A 19,274-nucleotide genomic window follows, 5' to 3' on the forward strand; every position below is an offset into this window, starting at 1 on the left:
TGGCATATTGAGTGCAGCACTTTCACAACATCATCTTTTAGAATTTGAAATAGCTCAACTGGAATTCCATCACCTCCACTAGCTTTGTTCATAGTAATGCTTCCTAAGGCCCACTTGACTTCACATTAGTGCTACAAATACTGAGTCTGAGTGCTCCAGAGGCCTCGTGCCACCACGAGGGAGCCCATGGGCCCCAGTGAAAGATCCTACATGACAGAACTAAGGCCTGGAGCAGCCCAAGAAAGAAAAAAAATTAAAAAATTTTTTTCTTCATTGACTCATGCCTGTAACATTTGCCAAGAAGATCAAAGCTTCAGGCCTTTGTATGTGCATCACATACAAAGCCTTACTGGAGTCTTAACTCCTTCCCATTGCCATTCTCAGCCACCTACTACTTGATGTAGTTTTACTCTGGGGAAGAAGGCTGCTGCTTGTGGTCCCGGCTCTCGTGACAGGTCCACGTAGGTGAAAGTGGAAGAAGGAAAGTGAAGTCGCTCAGTCGTGTCCAACTCTGTGTGACCCCAGGAGCCTACCAGGCTCCTCCGTCCATGGGATTTTTCCAGGCAAGAATATTGGAGTGGGTTGCCATTTCCTTCTCCAGGAGATCTTCGCAACCCAGGGATTGAACCCGGGTCTCCCGCATTTTAGGCAGACGCTTTACCATCTGAGCCACCAGGGAAGTCATGCAGGTGAGTAGGAGTGAAAGTCGCTCAGTTGGGTCCCACTCTGCAACCCCACAGACTATATAATCTGCCAGTCTCCTCTGTCCATGGAACTCTACAAGCAAGAATACTGGAATGGGTTGCCATGCCCTCCTCCAGGGACGGTCCAGACACAGGGAATAAACCCAGATCTCCCACATTGCAGGCAGATTCTCCACCGTCTGAGCCACCAGGGAAGCTGTAACAGGACCATACTTGGTACCAAGTCATCATGGTCCGTCCCAACCCAGTGACTTGGTGACTCCTTCCCTACAACCCTTTTGTGGATCCTGACCCAGTGAGGGAAGTGGATGGGAGGCAAAGCAGGAAGGGGATACAGAGGGACAAGTGGCCAGAGTTTGGGAGGAGACTTTAGGGTTAACGTGTCCAAATAGTGGCAGGAACCAACAACAGCCAACAAAGCAAAGGACTCAACAGGAGCTGGGAATGGGTGTGCTCAATGGGGTGGAGGGGAACAGAGGTCAAAATGAACCAGGGTAGGGGACTGACACCAGAGCCCTCACAGAGGCCTGGCAGGTGACGGTCAGCTGAGCTACCGGAAGAGTTCACACTCTGTTCCACTGATCACACAATCCCCTGGCAGCTCTACCAGGAAGCAGCTAACAAAACCTGGACAAAACAGAACCCCCTCTCTCTTCCCCCAAGTAGCTCCTCCATGTCGGTCCCCACTGCATCTCTCCCCCCAGGTCCCTTCAAAACAACCCCAAGAAGTGTGTGAGTCCGTCCTGTCTCCCTACCTCACCACCGCCCAAAAAAGTCTCCAAGTCCACTGAGTCCCACCAAGAGACATCCAAAGCACACTCACTGCCAAACGCAGGCCAAGCAGCGCCGCCAACCAGGGAGGGGACCGGACCCCAGGGATTCTGGACAGGACGGGCCGCAGGGAGGTCCCAGGAAGGCGGCCATGCGGGCTTCCCTGGTGGCTCAGCTGGTAAAGCCTGCAACGCGGGAGACACGGGTTGCATCCCTGGGTGGGAATATCCCCTGGAGAAAGGAAAGGGTATCCACTCCAGTGGGTATTAATCATGAACTCCTTTTCGCCAAATTCAGACTGAAATTGAAGAAAGTAGGGAAAACCACTAGACCATTCAGGTATGACCTAAATCAAATCCCTTATGATTATACAGTGGAAGTGAGAAATAGATTTAAGGGACTAGATCTGATAGACAGAGTGCCTGATGAACTATGGACTGAGGTTCGTGACATTGTACAGGAGACAGGGATCAAAACCATCCCCAAGAAAAAGAAATGCAAAAAGCAAAATGGCTGTCTGAGGAGGTCTTACAAATAGCTCTGAAAAGAAGAGAAGTGAAAAGCAAATGAGAAAAGGAAAGATATACCTATTTGAATGCAGAGTTCCAAAGAATAGTAAGGAGGGATAAGAAAGCCTTCCTCAGTGATCAATGCAAAGGAAAAAAAGCAAAACATGCAAGAAAATTAGAGATACCAAGGGAACATTTCATGCAAAGGTGGGCTCAATAAAGGACAGAAGTGGTATGGACCTGAAAGGTTGTTGTTGAATCACGCAAAGATGCCGGGATTCTTGGCCCCTGGAGGAGAAGAATTCAATTCGGGGCCACAGACGAGGCTTGATCGCTCAGAGCTTTTGTGTAATTAAGTTTTATTAAAGTATAAAGGAGATAGAGAAAGCTTCTGACATAGGCATCAGAAGGGGGCAGAAAGAGTACCCCCCTGCTAGTCTTCAGCTGGATGTTATACAGTCACTAGCAGTCTGTTAATGAAAGAAAGGAATGTCTTAAAACTCAGAATAGCACCAGACCCCTCACCCATAAGATGCATTTTGGGATAATCTTGGCACCAAATGGTTTATCCTGGGCCATAAAATGATTAACTTGAATCTTGAAGAAGGGCAGACCACCATACAAATAGTTTCATTTACAGAGATTAGGGGAACAATATCTGAGCATAACATACTGGTTTGTCAAGTAGGTTCTGAGCCAAGAGGCGGAACCGACTTGAAGACAGAGTCTGGGGTAAATGCATAGCACATTAGCATAGCTTAAGACAGACATTCCCATAAGGAAAAGGCATTGGTCATCTCTATGTTTGAGAATAGTTAACTTCAGGTGAAACCAGGTGTTAGTATGGCAACACAGTATTTTAAGAGAAACCTTTTAAATTTGTATAGAGAAGAAAAAATATCACTAGTTTGTTTCCTCCTGCCGCTTAAGAGAGATAAAAATGTCTGACACTTGCAGGCTATTTCCTCCGTTTGGAGACCCTGGCCTTCCTGCCTGTTACCCTCTCAGACCTAACAGGAGCAGAAGATTTTAAGAAGAGGTGGCAAGAATACACAGAAGAACTGTACAAAAAAGATCTTCATGACCCAAATGATCTCAATGGTGTGATCATTCACCTAGAGCCAGACATCTAGGAATGTGAAGTCAAGTGGGCCTTAGGAAGCATCACTACGAACAAAGCTAGTGGAGGTGATAGAATTCCAGTTGAGGTATATCAAATCCTAAAAGATGATGCTGTGAAAGTGCTGCACTCAATATGCCACCAAATTAGGAAAACTCGGCAGTGGCCACAGGACTGGAAAAGGTCAGTTTGCATTCCAATCCCAAAGAAAGGCAATGCCAAAGAATGCTTAAACCACCACACAATTGCATTCATCTCACACGCTAGTAAAGTAATGCTCAAAATTCTCCAAGCCAGCCTTCAACAGGACGTGAACCGTGAACTTCCAGATGTTCAAGCTGGATTTAGAAAAACCAGAGGAACCAGAGATCAAATTGCCAACATCCATTGGATCATGGAAAAAGCAAGAGAGTTCCAGAAAAGCATCTATTTCTGTTTTATTGACTATGCCAAAGCCTTTGTCTGTATGGATCACAATTAACCGTGGAAAATTCTGAAAGAGATGGGAATACCAGACCACCTGATCTGCCTCTTGAGAAACCTGTATGCAGGTCAGGAAGCAACAGTTAGAACTGGACATGGAACAACAGACTGGTTCCAAATAGGGAAAGAAGTATGTCAAGGCTATATATTGTCACCCTGCTTATTTAACTTACATGCAGAGTACATCATGAGAAACGCTGGGCTGGAGGAAGCACAAGCTGGAATCAAGATTGCCAGGAGAAATATCAGTAACCTCAAATATGCAGATGACACCACCCTTATGGCAGAAAGTGAAGAAGACTTAAAGAGCCTCTTGATGAAAGTGAAAGAGGAGAGTGAAAAAGTTGGCTTAAAGCTCAACATTCAGAAAACGAAGATCATGGCATCTGGTCCCATCACTTCATGGGAAATAGATGGGGAAACAGTGGAAACGGTGTCAGACTGTATTTTTCTGGACTCCAAAATCACTGCAGATGGTGATTGCAGCCATGAAATTCTAAGACACTTACTCCTTGGAAGGAAAGTTATGACCAACCTAGACAGCATATTCAAAAGCAGAGACATTACTTTGCCAACAAAGGTCCATATAGTCAAGGCTATGGTTTTCCCAGTGGTCATGTATGGATGTGAGAGTTGGACTGTGAAGAAAGGTGAGAGCCAAAGAATTGACGCTTTTGAACTGTGGTGTTGGAGAAGACTCTTGAGAGTCCCTTGGACTGCAAGGAGATCCAACCAGTCCATCCTAAAGGAGATCAGTCCTGGGTGTTCATTGGAAGGACTGATGTTAAAGCTGAATTCCAATACTTTGGCCACCTCATGCGAAGAGTTGACTCATTTGAAAAGACCCTGATGCTGGGAGGGATTGGGGGCAGAGGAGAAGGGGACAACAGAGGATGAGATGGCTGGATGGCATCACCAACTCGATGGGCGTGAGTCTGAGTGAACTCCGGGAGTTGGTGATGGACAGGGAGGCCTGGCGTGCTGCGATTCATGGGACTGCAAAGAGTTGGACACAACTGAGCGACTGAACTGAACTGAACTGCTATGAGGCACATGAGATCCTAGTTCCTTAACCAGTGATCAAAGCCCCGTACCCCACATTGCAAGGAGGATTCTTAATCACTGGACCACTAGGGAAGTCTCAAGAAAATAATTTTTTTAAACTCTAATCCCAAGATGTTCAGTCCAAAATGTTTAAATACTGAAGGAAGCTTGGCATCAGGGGAGTATCTGGCTGAGGATCTGGAAAGCAACAGGGAGGCGGGCTGATGAACAGGCCTGAAGCCCATGTTCAGTTGGACGATGGGAGGGGACATTTAATCTGAGTTTTCAACTGGGAAAAGATAGAGGGTGAGCATCCTGGGCAGAGGGCACAGGGTGGGGGTGAGGGGAATGGACTTCCAAATTCTAAGAGTGAGGAACGCCCTGTGCAGGGACTTAAGGGATGAGGGAAGGGAGATGAGGTTGGGAGAGGGGGCAGGAGCCAGGCTGGATGGGACTCTGGGGGCAGGAGCCCAGACGCAGGTTAACTGTATGCCTAATTCAACATGTGGGTTTCTGGCAAGGAACTGGTGTGATCTTGTGGAAGGATAACACCCCATAGAAAACTGAAAAATTTCCACCTCCCCTCTAAACATTCAGTTCAGTCGCTCAGTCGTGTCCGAGTCTTTATGACCCCATGGACTGCAGCACACCAGGCCTCCCTGTCCATCACCAACTCCCAGAGTTTACTCAAGTTCATGTCCATTGAGTGGGTGATGCCATCCAACCATCTCATCGTCTGTCGTCCCCTTCTCCTCCCACCTCTGAACATTGACCTCTGATTTATGACCTCTTGTTACTGAATTCAGCTCCAGCTGCTTGCCACCTGAAGGCCAACGTTCGAGAGGCAAGTGTTTGTATAAAGGAAAAATTGCTCTATTTAGGAGTCCAGCAACCAGGGAAGAAGGTGGACTCCTGTTCTAAGGCCAACTCCTCACTGCCAATCAGTGCATAAGAACTTTTAAATGGGAGTTTCAGGGCTCTGTACACAATGGGTAGGAGCTACATGCAGAAACAGCACAGTCAGCTCTGACAGGCATCTTTTTTTTCTTTATTTTTAATTGTAGGATAATTACAATATTATGTTGGTTTCTGCCATACATCAACATGGATCATCAGCTCTGATAGTCATCTTGCTTGAAATTAATCATGTCATTGTCTAATCTGGCTTCCCTCATGGCTCTGCTGGTAAAGAATCCACCTGCTATGTGGGAGACCTGGATTTGATCCCTGGGTCGAGAAGATCCCCTGGAGAAGGGAAAGGCACTCCAGTATTCTGGCCTGAATGTAGGGAATATGTTACGCACAGGCCTGTACTATTAACAGGGCTTCTTTGAAAAGTAAGAATGACTTTCTCATCACCCCCAGGCAAAAGGCTGGGAGCAGTAAAAAGTACATTGTGGGAAAACATCTTGAAAACAAGCTGTTGAAGTACTGATCTAACTGATGGGAGACCAGGAACCAGAGCCTTAAGGGAGCTGCTGAGAAAGGTCATCACTAGCTGAAGTCTAAACACACTCATGAATGGCCTGAAGGTTTGACATTGAGGACTGTGCATTGTATATCTTTTATCCCTGATCCGAGATTGTAAAAAACAGTTATCTCTAGAGCAGGTATGAGGAAGTAGATGTTAGCCATAAAATGCACACAAGGATTCAGATCAGATCAGATCAGATCAGTCACTCAGTCGTGTCTGACTCTTTGCGACCCCATGAATCGCAGCACGCCAGGCCTCCCTGTCCATCACCAACTCCCGGAGCTCACTCAGACTCACGTCCATCGAGTCAGTGATGCCATCCAGCCATCACATCATCTGTCGTCCCCTTCTCCTCTTGCCCCCAATCCCTCCCAGCATCAGAGTCTTTTCCAATGAGTCAACTCTTCACATGAGGTGGCCAAAGTACTGGAGTTTCAGCTTCAGCATCATTCCTTCCAAAGAAATCCCAGGGCTGATCTCCTTCAGAATGGACTGGTTGGATCTCCTTGCAGTCCAAGGGACTCTCAAGAGTCTTCTCCAACACCACAGTTTAAAAGCATCAATTCTTCGGCGCTCAGCCTTCTTCACAGTCCAACTCTCACATCCATAATGACCACTGGGAAAACCATAGCCTTGACTATATGGACCTTTGTTGGCAAAGTAATGTCTCTGCTTTTGAATATGCTATCTAGGTTGGTCATAACTTTCCTTCCAAGGAGTAACCGTCTTTTAATTTCATGGCTGCAATCACCATCTGCAGTGATTTTAGAGCCCAGAAAAATACAGTCTGACACTGTTTCCACTGTTTCCCCATCTATTTCCCATGAAGTGATGGGACCGGATGCCATGATCTTTGTTTTCTGAATGTTGAGCTTTAAGCCAACTTTTTCACTCTCCACTTTCACCTTCATCAAGAGGCTTTTGAGTTCCTCTTCACTTTCTGCCATAAGGGTGGTGTCATCTGCATATCTGAGGTTATTGATATTTCTCCCGGCAATCTTGATTCCAGCTTGTGTTTCTTGCAGTCCAGCGTTTCTCATGATGTACTCTGTGTATAAGTTAAATAAGCAGGGTGACAATATACGGCCTTGATGTACTCCTTTTCCTATTTGGAACCAGTCTGTTGTTCCATGTCCAGTTCTATCTGTTGCTTCCTGACCTGCATATAGATTTCTCAAGAGGCAGATCAGGTGGTCTGGTATTCCCATCTCTCTCAGAATTTTCCACAGTTTATTGTGATCCACACAGTCAAAGGCATTGGCACAGTCAATAAAGCAGAAATAGATGCTTTTCTGGAACTCTCTTGCTTTTTCCATGATCCAATGGATGTTGGCAATTTGATCTCTGGTTCCTCTGCCTTTTCTAAAACCAGCTTGAACGTCAGGAAGTTCACGGTTCACATATTGCTGAAGCCTGGCTTGGAGAATTTTGAGCATTAGTTTACTAGCATGTGAGATGAGTGCAATTGTGCGGTAGTTTGAGCATTCTTTGGCATTGCCTTAGGATCCGGGCTTTTGCCTCGAATGGCATCAGCTCCCTGAACCCCACTTTATTTCTGAGTCTTATTTGTGTTAATTCTTCTGTGGCACTGCTCCCTCGGGTCGGGTCGTTGTTGGGCTGGTCCCAACGTTTGGTGCCCAAACAGGGACCTGAGGGTGTTAATAGCTTTCGAGGCTTTTTTGACAGCACCAGAAGATGCGGGGAATTCCAGCCGAGAGATGGGAGGACAGTGGAAGTGCTTGGTGAGCACACGCCCATGGGTTTGTCACTCAGGGACACACAGGGCAAGCTCCTTCTAAGCATGCTGACTATATTGTGCTTCTAAAAACCTTACTACATAGCTCTGGAGTGAAAGCGAAAGAAGAGAATTTTCGGGAACTATTTCAGGCAATTCATAAGCACTGTCGCTGGTTGGATCCAGAAAAAGGGACTTTGCATCTTAGTGAGTGGAAAAAACTGATGCGCAGTTTGCAGGGAGCCTCTCCCGGGGAACCCATTCCTGTAAGTGAGTGGTCTCTTCGTAACCTTATTTATGCCACTTTGGCTCCTTTACAGTCTGAACGGTCTGACTCCTGATTCAGAATCTGACACTCCTGCTCCTGCACCTCAGGAGTCGCCTGTCCGGCCGCCTCATATTTATGAGAATCTGGATAAAGGGAAATACAATCATTTGGAAGGGGAGAGAGAGGCTCAGTTTTTGAGTCCTAAATCCCGTGTTAACTCTGGCACTGAGCAACATCCTGAAGCTTTCTCTTTATCAGCAGTCTCACAGCCTTTGGCTCCTTAGCTGGAGCCCCCATAGTTCAGGAATGCCCTCCACTGGATCCTGACACACCATGGGATGATGGGGTGTTTAGAGCCGCGGTCACAATACCAAAGACGTCTGCGCCTGCTGTCTCATCTTTTCAGCAAGCTGTAGGAGCAGTTAAGCAAGAAGGTGACCTTGATTTTGCCTGTTATCGTGACTGAGGTGCCCCCTGATGCTCAACTCCCACAAGGCGGAGTACAATTTGAGCATACTCCTCTTTCTTTTAAAAGTGTTAAGGAGATTAAACAGGCATGCACACAATATAGAACTACATCTCCTTACACCACAGGTCTTATTCAGGGGCTGGCTCAGTCTGAACGACTCATTCCATGTGATTGGAAATGATTGCTAGAACTTGCCTATCCACTCTGGAATTTTCACAATTCCAAACATGGTGGCAAATGAAGGCTCTCAACAGGCTTAAAGACCTGCTGCTGCTAATCCTCCTCTTAATATTACTGTGGAGCAATTAATGGGGTCACGGGCATATCAAGGGATTCAGAGACAACTACAATTCGATGATCAACTTATAAGTCAAATTAGATTTATTTGTCTTAGGGCAGGGGAAAAGGTTAGCCCCCCAGGACAGTCTCATCCTTCTTTTGTTAATGTAAAACAATCCAATGGAGAAACTTATACTGATTTTATCACCTGATTAAAACAAAATCTGGTGAGAACTATTGCTCAAATTGAAATAAGGGATATGTTATTACTGATACTTGCCTATGACAATGCAAATTCAGAATGTTAAAACGTTTTACAGCCTCTTAAAGCACAAGGAATACTCTTGCCTGGAAAATCCCATGGGTGGAGGAGCCTGGTAGGCTGCAGTTCATGGGGTCGCTAAGAGTTGGAGAAGATTGAGAGACTTCTCTTTCATTTTTCACTTTCATGCATTGGAGAAGGAAATGGCAACCCACTCCAGTGTTCTTGCCTGGAGAATCCCAGGGACGGGGGAGCCTGGTGGGCTGCTGTCTATGGGGTCACACAGGGTAGGACACGACTGAAGCGACTTAGCAGCAGCAGCAAAGTACAAGGAAAGCCTCTAGAGGATTTTATGAAGGCTTGTCATGATATTGGATCAGAACCCTATAAGATGTAATTGTTGACTCAAGCCATTATGGGCTTGAAACAGCAAGCGAGTCAGCAGGTTAAACGTTTTAGTTGCGGTAAGAGAGGACATGCGCAGAAAAATTGCAAGACTAGTAAAAATACACCTAATAAGACTACTCCCACAAACGAAAAGAAACCTGGATTATGCCCTCGCTGTAGTAAAGGCCATCACTGGGCTAACCAGTGTAGGTCTAAATTTCATAAAAATGGATCCCCTTTGTCGGGAAACTGGAAGAAGGGCCCCGCTCAGGGCCTGTCAAACAATATGAGCTCTCAACAAACCTGGGACGCTGCTCCTTTTGTGTACCCAGCCAGCGAATAGCAACCTCATCCAGCCCTTCCAAACCATACACCCGGCTTACCGACCTCCATCCTGCAACATCCGGGAGCACAGCACTAGATATCCTCGCCATTGATAATTTACTTCTTACGCCAACTGGAGAATTTTTAAAATCCCTACTGCAATTAAAGGTCCAATACCTAAAGAAAATGGGGGGTTATTATTAGGACACAGTAGTTTAACAAGTAAAGGAGTTCAAGTCCTAGTAGGGATTATAGATGAAGATTATGAGGGCGAGATTTCTGTTATGATGAAAACAGAGTATCCTTATCAAATAATAAAAGGAGATTGTATAGCTCAATTGTTATTATTACCTATGTCACTACTAGTAAATCTCATATTAAAAGAACCGGAGGATTTGGAAGTACAGGAAAATGGGTATATTGGCAAACTTTTGTATCTGATTCTAGACCCACATTATATGTATATACCAGTAATAAGCACTTTTCAGGACTTGTAGATACTGGAGCTGATGTTTCTATAATATCTGAAAAGCATTGGCCAATTTCTTGGCCTTTAACAGATGTTCCTACTGTGTTAACTGGAATTGGAACTATGCAAAATATTCTAAAAGGTACTAATATTTTGACCTGTTCACATCCCGAACAACAACCTGCAGTTTTACAAACTTTAGTTGCAGTTATCCCTACTAATTTATGGGGACAAGATGTACTGACACGATGGGGAGCTTATGTAGCAGTTCCTACTGTATCTCCTCAAGCTAAACAAAGTATGGCAAATATGGGATATAATCCTGTTCAAAATACACAGGCTTTTTAGTGGGGGCCACTGCCGAACAACAAAAAACAGCACTTATGTTGACATGGAAATCTGATGAGCCTATTTGGACAGAGCACTGGCCCCTATCACATGAAAAGTTACAGGCTCTTGAACAGTTAGCAGAGGAACAGTTATCTCTTAATCATATTGCCTCAACTACTAGTCCTTGGAATTCTCCTTTCTTCGTTATTAAGAAGAAATCTGGGAAATGGAGAATGTTAACTGATTTAAGAAAAAATAATGCTATAATCAAACCTATGGCTGCTTTACAACCAGGCATTCGGTCACCCTCTATGATACCACAAAACTGGAAAATAAAAATCATTGATCTTAAAGACTTTCTATCCCATTCCTCTACCAGAATCTGATGCTATCCGTTTTGCCTTTACTGTATCGTCAATTAATAATAAAAAACCAGTGTCTCAATATTACTGGAAGGTATTGCCACAAGGAATGCTTAATAGTCCTACATTATGTCAATTATACGTCTCCAAATCACTTGAATTTATTAGAAAACAATTCCCTCATGTTTACATTATCCACTATATGGATGATATTCTTTTAGTGTCTCCTTCTGCCAAGGAACTTCAACATATCTTCTTAAATACAGAGATTAAATTAAAAGAATATGGGTTATATATTGCTGTTGATAAACTACAAGAGCAGGAACTATATACCTATTTAGGATATATATTACAAACAAATATTATTAAGCCACAAAAAATATAAATTCGAACTGATTCCTTGAAAACTTTAAATGATTCTCAGAAATTATTAGGAGATATAAATTGGTTACAACCATCTTTAGGAATTCCCAATCGTTCCTTAACACACCTATTTCAAATCCTACAAGAAGACTGATTTAAATAACCCCCAGGTACTAACAGAACAGGCTAAACAGGAGTTGGATTTTGTAAGTCAAGCTATTGAGCAAAGACAACTTAAACAAGCAGATCTGACGGTGGCAACTTCTTTACTTATTCTTCCAACTTTAGATTCGCCTACAGGAATACTCTGGCAACCACAGGGTATCCTTGAATGGGGATTTTTATCCCACACTCCTAAGAAAATAATGACTACTTACATAATGCTTATTTCCTTTCTTCTTTCAAAAATGAGATCCAGATGTGTACAACTTTCTGGTTATGATCCATAAGAAATTGTTCTTCCTTTCACTAAGGATCAAATCCACAGATTGTTTGTTACCAGTTACCAGTGTGGATTGGCAAACTGCCATTGGTGATTTCACAGGTGAGGTTCATAACCATTTTCCAGAGTCACCTTTGATTACTATTGTTGCTAAACACAAATGAATAATTCCTATTCTTACGAAAACAATTCCTCTTGTTAATGCTCCCGTGTATTTTACTGATGCAAATAAAACTCTCAAAGCTGGTTATATCGGACCCACAACAAAGGTTTGGCAATCTACCCTAACCTCTGTTCAGCAAGCTGAATTAGAGGCTATTGCTACCGTATTATAGGATGTTTCTACAGCATTAAATATTAAATCAGATTCTTGATATGCTGTACAGACAACACAAAGTATTGAAACCATGTCTCTACCAAAGGCTTCTAGTAAATCATCTATTATTGCAATTTATCTCAATTACAAAATATAGTAAGACTTCGTTCTGACCCTTTTTACATTACACATACCAGATCTCATTCTAATTTGCCTGGACCATTGGCAAAGGGCAATGATTCCATCGACTCTTTGTTAATTGCTTTTCTTACTCCTTTTGAATTTCATCAACTCACACGTATAAATGCACGTGGCTTGATGAATAAATTTCAATTATCCAGACAAGAAGCCTGAGATATTGTTTCTGCCTGCCCACATGTACTCTTACTCACCACATTCCTACTACTACAGGGGTTAATCCCAGAGGCCTTTATCCCAACGGTATTTGACAGACTGATGTTACTCATGTCCCTTCTTTTGGATGTTTGGGAGCTATTCATGTTTCTGTGGATACTTATTCAGGCATGATTTATGCTTCTGCTCATTCTGGAGAAACATCTGCTCATGTTATCTCACATTTTTTGCAAGCCTTTTCTTACAAGGGCCTACCAAAACATGTTAAAACTGATAATGGCCCCACATATGTGAGTCATGGTTTTGCAAAATTCTTATCTGATTGGAATATTTCTCATTCTACGTATTTCATATAATTCTCAAGGCCAGGCTATTATGGAACACACTCATTGTTCTCTAAAAAATATGTTATTTAAACAGAAGGAGGAAGAAAAGTATGGCATATTGATTATACCAAAATAGAAATTAGCCCAAGCTTTATTTAAATTTTTTGGATTTACGATTGGATCATACAACACCAGCAGCAACGCTGCATTTTCAGAACAACTTTCTTAGTGAAAATTACACTCCTGGTCAAATAATTGCGGATAATACTCCAGCGTGGTGGGAAAATGCTATGAACGATTGGCATAAGGGCCTTAGACTTAAGAAAGGACGAGGTTGTGCTCTTGTCATTTCAGATGACAGACAACACCACGGGGTACTGGGAAGGCCCGTCAAAGAAAGGAAAGAAGAGGACACGGGCCGACATCAACCATCCCGGAGAGCCGCCAGTGACGGGGGCAACAAGACTGCCGATCAGCAACCGCACACTTGAGGCCAACTGAAGAAACTGACCGCTGAGGGGGGAACAGTGGCCAAAGAACAGCGACAGCCTTTGACCTCGCTGCCTTGTTCTCGGCTATGTTATCTGTGGTAACCACCACGTCTGGCGGAGAATCACCAAGAAAGTCGACGGAAAACAACAGCAATTAGCGACTCTCGCTTGGGCTTCTATGCTGAACAATAATCACCAAAAATAAGCTTCAAAAAATAAAAAAGGGGGATATGTAGGGAATATGCTATGCACAGGCCTGTACTATAATCAACAGGGCTTCTTTGAAAAATAAGAATGACTTTCTCATCACCCCCAGGCAAAAGGCTGGGAGCAAGTAAAAAGTACATTGTGGAAAAACATCTTGCAAACAAGATGTTGAAGCACTGATGTGACTGATGGAAAACCAGTAGTGACCGTTGTCATAACCAAAGACTTGGGGGAGTTGCTGAGAAAGGTCGTCACTAGCTGACGGCCTGAAGGTTTGACATTGAGGACTGTGCGTTGTATATCTTTATCCCTGATCCGAGATTGTAAAAAACAGATCTCTCTAGAGCACGTACAAGGAAGGAGATGTTAGCAATAAAGGGCATGCAAGGATTAGGACCTGGGCTTTTGCCTCGAATGGCATCAGCCCCCTTATCCCCATCTTATTTCTGAGACTTATGTTTCCTTTTTCTTCGGCAGGACCGCTCCCTCAGGTTGGTTCATCGTTGGGCTGGTCCTGACACTGGAGAATTCCATGGACCGTATATGCCGTGGTGTCGCCAAGAGCCGGACACGACCGAGCGGCTTTCACTTCACGTTGCTTACTCAGTGTCATCTTGATTATGTACAGTTCATCTCCAGTTCCAAGGTTGGCTTCTTCCCATTTCCTTGAGACCAATTCTCAGAATTGTGGCAGCTTATGCTATGGCTATAGTCTGGTCATCATGTAGTTTAACTTCTTCCACTTGATGGGGGTGGGGAGTTCACTATTTGCAAAACAGCTCAAAGGATAAAGCTCAGAGTATTATCCATAGCTTTTGAGGAGGACGTAAAGATTGTTGACTTTGTTTAATGACTAAACTATTATTATTTCGTATTTTTAAAGGTTTTTATTTTGCTCTATGTGTCTTTGGCCATGCCATCCATCTTGTACCATTTTAGTTCCTCAACCAGGGTTTGAACCCAGTCCATGGCAGTGAGAGCTCTGAGTCCTGTCCACTGGGCCACCAGGGAACTCCCTTATTATTTGGTCTTGTTTGACTGCTTTCCTTTGCTTCTGCATTTTCTTATTTCTCTGGTTAATTTATTCTTTGGCTAAAGTTTTTCTACAGACAAAAGGCAGGTGGAGGACATGGCGGAGAAAGACTTAAGGGTCCTGCTCTGTTTCACTCTTATCTGAAGGCCTTGGCCTCCAGGTTTCTGCTCAGAGATCACTCTCGTCTGTGTATGTGACATGCACCAGGGCTGCAGGGACCAAATCAGTCAGGACCACAAGGGGACAGCCTCAGGGCCCAGAAGCTTAACAGCACAGAGGCTGAGAAACAGGCATGTTTTGTTTCTGAAGAACTGAGCCCACAGTTAAATCAAACAGCATGCTTGTTATACACAAGAAGCCAAGTAGACACCTTGCTTCAATGCTGTTTTGATTATGGACATTACATAACAAGTTGAATGAGAAAACAAAGGCACTTGGCATCCTGAGCTCCACTAATAAAGTCAGGCCAAGTTCCTCATGAAAACGTTGCCCTTGGCTTTGGTGAAACCAATGATTGCAGATAGGCGATGGTCTTTGCAGAACTAAGAGACATGGGAGAAGGCTGCCTTCCACCCCCCAACCCCCCAGGGCGAACAAAACTGTGCCCCTGTGAACTTTTCTGTTTTGTTCTGTGCTCTGTATTTGGAGCCGGGTCTTCCAAAGTCAGGACTCCCTTGAAGAACTTTTTCTCCCCGACCACAATTGGTTCTATTTAACTCAGTTGTCACTGAGTCCTCCTTTCACAACGCCTTTCCTTCAAGATTGGAGGAGTTTTATAGTGTAAAAAAAGAAAGAAACAAACAAACAAAAACCTCCTCCTTCTGTGACCTCTGCATCCCATATGTCTTGACTGTTGTACGTTTCATATCCCACGATCAAGGTTCCTCAAGGGTGGGATCTTATTTAGCTCTGCATCCTCACTGCTAAGCCAAGATCCATTCACATGTGAGAAACTAGCAAGGTTTGTAATGATCGATCTTTTGGCTGTCCCACAGGCTAAACATCTTTGGATAGCATTGGAGGTCAAATTATGCCTCCCCCCAAAGACATACCAAAGTCCTAACCCACTGTACCTGTGACCTTACTTGGAAGTCAGGTCTTTGCCAGAGAAGAGACACAGAGAAACACAAGAAGGCCAAGTGACCATGGAGGAAAAGATTAGAGTTATATGACCACAGGCCCAGGAACACTCACAGTTGCTGGCAATCACCAGAAGCCGAGAGGCAAGAAATAGATCCTCCCACCAAGCCTTCAGACCTGTGATAGCAAATCTCTACAGTTTTAAACCACCCAGTTTGTGCTAACTTCTTATGACAACCCTAGGAAACCAAAACAGCATGAAAATCAATTACATGGTCAAAGACTATGAGGTTTAGCAGTCATTTATCTCTTGATTCCATAGACATTGGTCTTTGCTCTTTTCTCTGATAAACTATATGACTTGAGTTAGTTTTCAATCTTTGATTCTGATAGAGACCGTTTAGAAAAAAATCCCAACTGAGGGATTAATGTTCAAAAAGACTGAAGAATCTTTGCAGACAAAAAAGAGCTTCACAACCCAGATAATCACATTGGTGTGGTCACTGCCCTAGAGCCAGACATCCTGGAATGTGAAGTCAAGTGGGCCTTAGAAAGCATCACTACAAACAAAGCTAGTGGAGGTGATAGAATTCCAGTTGAGCTATTCCAAATCCTGAAAGATAATGCTGTGAAAGTGCTGCACTCAATATGTCAGCAAATTTGGAAAACTCAGCAGTGGCCACAGGACTGGAAAAGTTCAGTTTTCATTCTAATCCCAAAGAAAGGCAATGCCAAAGAAAGCTCAAACTACTGCACAATTGCACTCATCTCACACGCTAGTAAAGTAATGCTCAAAATTCTCCAAGCCAGGCTTCAGCAATATGTGAACCGTGAACTTCCTGATGTTCAAGCTGGTTTTAGAAAAGGCAGAGGAACCAGAGATCAAATTGCCAACATCCGCTGGATCATCGAAAAAGCAAGGGAGTTCCAGAAAAGCATCTATTTCTGCTTTATTGACTATGCCAATGCCTTTGACTGTGTGGATCACAATAAACTGTGGAAAGTTCTGAATGAGATGGGAATACCAGACCACCTGATTTGCCTCTTGAGAAATCTGTATGCAGGTCAGGAAGCAACAGATAGAACTGGACATGGAACAACAGACTGGTTCCAAATAGGAAAAGGAGTACGTCGAGGCTGTATATTGTCACCCCGCTTATTTAACTTCTATGCAGAGTACATCATGAGAAACACTGGGCTGGAAGAAACACAAGCTGGAGTCAAGACTGCCGGGGGAAATATCAAGAACCTCAGATACGCAGATGACACCACCCTTATGGCAGAAAGTGAAGAGGAACTCAAAAGCCTCTTGATGAAAGTGAAAGTGGAGAGTGAAAAAGTTGGCTTAAAGCTCAACATTCAGAAAACGAAGATCATGGCATCTGGTCCCATCACTTCATGGGAAATAGATGGGGAAACAGTGGAAACAGTGGCAGACTTTATTTTGGGGGGCTCCAAAATCACTGCAGATGGTGACTGCAGCCATGAAATTAAAAGACGCTTGCTCCTTGAAGGAAAGTTATGACCAACCTAGATAGCATATTCAAAAGCAAAGACATTACTTTGCCAACAAAGGAGGCTATGGTTTTTCCTGTGGTCATGTATGGATGTGAGAGTTGGACTGTGAAGAAGGCTGAGCACCGAAGAATTGATGCTTTTGAACTGTGGTGTTGGAGAAGGCTCTTGAGAGTCCCTTGGACTGCAAGGAGATCCAACCAGTCCATTCTGAAGGAGATCAGCCCTGGGATTTCTTTGGAAGGAATGATGCTGAAGCTGAAACTCCAGTACTTTAGCCACCTCATGTGAAGAGTTGACTCATTGGAAAAGACTCTGATGCTGGGAGGGATTGGGGGCAGGAGGAGAAGGGGACGACAGAGGATGAGATGGCTGGATGGCATCACTGACTCGATGGACGTGAGTCTGAGTGAACTCTGGGAGTTGGCTATGGACAGGGAGGCCTGGCGTGCTGTGATTCATGGGGTCGCAAAGAGTCGGACAGGACTGAGTGACTGATCTGATCTGATCTGAACAGGAGGGAAAGGGGCAGGGCACAACTTCTGAAAGAATGACACACCCCAAGGATACAACATAAACTGATTAAAATCAAATGGGACCAAGATGGCAAACAGGACTAGACCTTGATCCTGAATCAGCAAGTGAAATGACTGTTAAAAGACCAAGGAGTGGGTGATGGTCCAAATCCAGGAAATCTCCACCGCCCTTCCCCAAAATAGTTGGAATAGTCCTCCAACTCGTTAGCATATGAAATTACTCAGCCTATAAAAACTAACCATGCCACATTTCATGGCCACCTTTGCCTTCTGTGATGGCCCACACTCTGTGGAGTCTGCTTCTCTCTGTATCTGAATAAATCCACTTCTTACCTATCACTTTGTCTCTCATTGAATTCATCCCATGATGAGACATCAAGAACCTGAGCTTCATGAGGTCCTGAAACCATGTACTGTGGGTTTTGGCTGGGTTTGAGTCTCAGCCATGTGGGTTCAAGTCCCAGTCTGAGGTAAACAGTTTCAGTCACCAGATTCTACAGACCGTGAAGGTGATGTTCGCCTACACTGGCAGTAGCTGCCCTTTTCTGCTCCTCTTTGGACACAGCGTTTCCCTCGTGGGTCAGACAGTAAGAGTCTGCCTGCAACACAGGAGATCAGTTTGACCTCTGGGCAAAGATCCTCTGCAGAAGGGAATGGCTACCCACTCCAGTATTCTTGCCTGGAGAATTCCAAGACAGAGGAGCCTAGAGGGCCACAGTCCATGTGGTTGCAGTCAGATGCAACTGAGCGACTAACACTCTCACTTGGGGACAGGCGGGTGACAGCTGACCACCTGTCCTAATAAACACCACAGGGCAGCACTCAGATGCAAGAATGCATCGGCCGCAACTTTCTCACACAAGAAAACAAGGCCAGAGTGAAATACAGACGCAGGAGCTCTCATAAGAGGACTAATCCTGAACATTCACAAACATGGGCTCCTTGACGTTGATCAGGAACCAATATGGACACAACCAGATTCCAGACACAGGAATAATTTTAATGATTCCATAAATACACCACAGCCAGAATTCTCCAAAAGTCAACTCGGGTCACGTTACTGTCGGCACCAACACCGTTCAATGTGCCCCCCGTTCAGTCACTGGGGGTACACACACTCAGTTCACACACTCAGTTGTGTCCTACTCTTTGAGACCCCATGGACTGCAGCACATCAGGCCTCCCTGTCCATCACTGACTCCCAGAGTTTACTCAAACTCATGTGCATGAGTCAGTGATGCCATCCAACCATTTCATCCTCTGTAGTCCCCTTCTCCTCCCGCCTTCAATCTTTCCCAGCATCAAGTCTTTTCAAATGAGTCAGTTCTCTGCATCAGGTGGCCGAAGTATTAAAGCTCCAGCTTCAGCATCAGTCCTTCCAATGAATATTCAGGACTGATTTCCTTTAGGATGGACTGGTTGGATCTCCTTGCAGTCCAAGGGACTCTCCAGAGTCTTCTCCAACACCACTGTTCAAAAGCATCAATTCTTGGCCGCTCAGCTTTTTTTATGGTCCGACTCTCACATCCCTACATGGTTACGGAGAAAACCACAGCTTTGACTAGGAGGACCTTTGAGCAAACGTTATATTCCTCAGCTCAGAACTCTCCACCCGAACCAC

This window comes from Bos mutus, chromosome 6 (genome assembly GCF_027580195.1).
Source record: "Bos mutus isolate GX-2022 chromosome 6, NWIPB_WYAK_1.1, whole genome shotgun sequence".
NCBI lineage: Eukaryota > Metazoa > Chordata > Mammalia > Artiodactyla > Bovidae > Bos > Bos mutus.